This window comes from Myotis brandtii, unplaced genomic scaffold (genome assembly GCF_000412655.1).
Source record: "Myotis brandtii unplaced genomic scaffold, ASM41265v1 scaffold4341, whole genome shotgun sequence".
Lineage (NCBI taxonomy): Eukaryota > Metazoa > Chordata > Mammalia > Chiroptera > Vespertilionidae > Myotis > Myotis brandtii.
Window position 1 is genome coordinate 22,678 of NW_005366601.1, and position 3,501 is coordinate 26,178.

General features: G+C 42.9%; 1 protein-coding gene across 2 annotated transcripts in view; it reads right to left on the reverse strand.

Moving 5' to 3' along the window:
* LOC102249749 (ribonuclease 4) overlaps positions 1 to 2,921 on the reverse strand; it is a 21,683-nt gene extending 18,762 nt beyond the window's left edge. The window contains exon 1 of one of the 2 annotated variants that reach the window (XM_014546203.1): positions 2,909 to 2,921. The gene's annotated coding sequence lies outside the window, so the exon portion shown is untranslated. Of the gene's footprint in view, positions 1 to 74; positions 131 to 2,908 lie in introns of those variants that run through there. The other variant, XM_014546201.1, reaches the window with a different exon arrangement.
* Positions 2,922 to 3,501: the final 580 nt, after the last annotated feature.

Sequence of the window (3,501 nt, forward strand, 5' to 3'; positions counted from 1 at the left end):
AATTTTGTGCACCGGGCCACTAGTGTATATATAAACAAATATAGCAATAGGTTACTCAGGGGTAAGAATCTTACAAAAATCTGGAAGAGTCCCTCCAACTGAAGGTGGCTTCCAGCTCTTTGTTTCTGGACATGGGTTCCAGCTGTGTGAACAGAACCCCCCTGGTTCTGATTATATAGTGATCAAATGAACTGGGTGGGGAAACTAGTTCCAAAGATCCCTAATCCTGGCAGAGATATGAAAACTAAGGACACTGCTCATGCACAACAAGGAGAGTCATTCACCTTTTTCTTGGGCATGACTGGATCAAATATTTACCCATTGGAGTGGATTAAAGATTTTTTCCAGGAGGCAATGTTTGATATTGATAAGCATGGCCCTCTGTCCCAAAGCTGCCCTTTTTCTGATGTCCATGGTTCTTACTCTTGCCTATGACAGGACCAAGGTTTTATTGTTCACATACATGATCTGGATCCAGAAAACGTTGCTTCTGATCTATGAGCCAACTCCGAGAACTGCCTTGGAAGAATCCCACAGAGTAAATGTGGTCTCCCAGCAGAATGCTGTTCCCCTGCCCTGTCTATTTACCCACATAATTTGGTTTCATGAAAAGATGCCATGCTAATAAGTAGGTTATTCATAGGTTTCACAGAACCAGGAAAGCACTTGTAGAGAAGGTCATGTGACAGCTGTTAGTACCCACTGCCCTTGACTTCAACCTCCCAGCTACTAACCCTCAGAACTATCCTTGCCATATTTCCTGGGATTCTCCTTACTTCATCCTCAGCTGTTCACAAGAGACTAACCAGGAGCCCCCAATATTCTGTTCCTTGTAGCACAGCTGCAAAACTGATTATCTCTACTGATAAACATCACTCCTTTAATGATTAATTGACCTCATTGGCTCTCCATTTGATAGAATAGGCTGAGAGAAGAATAATTGTCTTTTTCTTCTCTACAGTCTTAGTTTCTAAAACAGTGACTGACACCTAAGCCCAAAGTTCTTTTCATTATCCCTCCTGGTCTAAAAATGCATTCTCCGATATCACTTTGGAGACCCCAACCATGCAAACTCTCCTGGTTTCTCTCAGGGCTCACCAGCACAATTGGGTTTGGTAGTGGTTACCATACAAAGCAGGTAGAGTAGAAAGGTTTCCAAGAGTCCCAGGAAAGCTCTGCTTCTAGCTTACTGATAAATCCTAAAAACCCTCGGATATGCCTTCACTTTGGAGGTATGGTCCCTGTTCCAAAGCACTCGCCCTTAGGAGAGATTAACTCTTTAAACAGCTGTCAGTGGGTTACACATGTGTGGGCATGTGCTCTAGGGCCTATCTTAGGAACAGTTTTGGTAACCAGAAGGGCTGGAGGATTTAGAGGAAGAAAAGTAGCTGAGGCCGTTTAATAAAAACTAAACTAAGGAAATTCTCTAGCAAGTGAAATGAGGAAAAAGGAGACAAAATATTTAAACAAAGGGTCAAGCAATTGTGACAACTAGCTAATAAATCATAAGACTCTATCTTCCCCAATCAAGGACATGTAGGAGCAAGTGGTTTACACCTCTACTCCCAACCAGAGAGTGAGTAGCTTAAATCACCTTAGTCAGGTAGATAAATAACAGAGACCCTGCAGTGCCATTAGTGCCAATTAAACCCAAGAACCAATGAAGTCATGGGAATAAATAACAAAACAAAACAAAACAAAAATTAGAGCCAGACAAATCCAAGATAGTGATAAAGATGTTCAGAGAATGATCCCAAAGCCCACTAAATGCTCATTTGATACATAAGCATGTTAAAGTACACACCTAAAAAGCTGATGAATAATCTGATTGAGACCTCCACTAAAATTCCCGTCTACAGAAAACACATAAAATCCTCAAGACAAAGGACCAAGTACATGCTCTCCCTTGAGCACACCCTTTCCTCCCTTTCCTCAGGTGTGTAATAATACTTTCTCCTAAGCTCTGAGGGCCCTCCTTTTGCCTACCTTCTCAGTGAGACAAAAGCAGTCCCCACTTGGCTCACTTCTGTCACTCAGACTTGTACTTCTCAGTGATCTAGCAGCCCAGCACAGGCTCACTTCTGTTACTATGACTTCCTTTCCTGAGTCTAGGCAGCACATTCTAGGGTCACTTCTATTACTGTCATCTTGCTTCTTCTATCCTAAGTCCTTCCTTTGTTTTACTGTCCCAACCTTTATTAAACATAGTTGCAAGATCAGTTGGGCTTGTGTCTTGAATTATTTCCTGCATGAAGTAAACCACTCACAAATCCCAAACCGTGCTTGGGCAGACCTGCCTTGGCCCAGTCCTATCCCTTTCTGGTGACATGAGCAGCATGGGGAACCCAAAAAAGATAAACTTCACCTTCTTTTCAGTTGTGTTGGGATACAGTCCTGCCTCAGCTTCACTCCCCCTTCCCTCTCACCCCTTGTCCTCTCCCTTCTTCCCTAAAACCCCAACCAAATCTAGAGCTAAAAGGAAAAAAGTTGAAGGTAGTGAGAAGAGGACCAAGCAAACTGCCATAAACGGCTTTCCCTCAGTACTTGGTGCCTCAGCGTTACTGAAGTTTCTGGAGAGGAAGGGGCAGGCATGACTCTGTCCAGAACATTTGTTCTGCCAAACACCAAAGTTCAATGTCTTTTAGGCACAAAGAGAGGAAGAGGATATGGGGTTCATAGAGTGGGGCCTCTACTGGCACCTAGCAGAGTGCCCAAACTCTCACTGTTCTTTCATGGGTAGACAAACTATTTGAGAGTGGAATTTATTTTAAATTAATCACATATCACTTTCTAACCAGTTAACTGCCACACATCCAAAACAGAAACCATCCCCACATGCCACAATATTTTGAATTTAATTAAAAAATCAATTTGCAATGAATATTATAAAAATAAATATATTACTCACAATTTGGGTTTTCTTGAATATTTTCAGTTGAAAATTCTCATGAATAATGATTTTGAAGTGTCTATAGATGCATATGGCATACTAAAGGTTAAAGAGACCCTGAATAAGTGAGCTCTAAAAAATTATCAAGAAACACCAAAAGTAGAAACTGCATAGAGATTGGTAAGAGGGGCGGAGTCACCAAAGGGCTGGCTGGAAAGCAACTGAAGTTTCAAAGAGATATCTCAGCTGTGGGCAGTTACCAGTGAGAATGCTGGGGTCTAATCCCCAAGCTGGCCTTCCAGCATAGAGCACCAGAACTGAGAAGGGTACCACATAACATCTGGCTGTGAAAATCAGTGGGGTTGCTGTCTGCCAGGGAGAGATGGCTAGAAATTCAGGTACCCTCTCAAAGGACCAAGGCACAAAATTCCCTATGGAACCACTCACCTTGTGCTCTGGCAGAGGGAGGGCAGAGTGGACTAGACCTGTGTGAGCAGAAGCCGGGATTGGGGGCTCTGAAGTTAGAGTTCAGAAGGAAGACACCCTGGTTTCCTGTGCTGAGTCATTCCTTCATGCTGCAGAGGTCATCTTTCTCATGCAGACATTTGCTA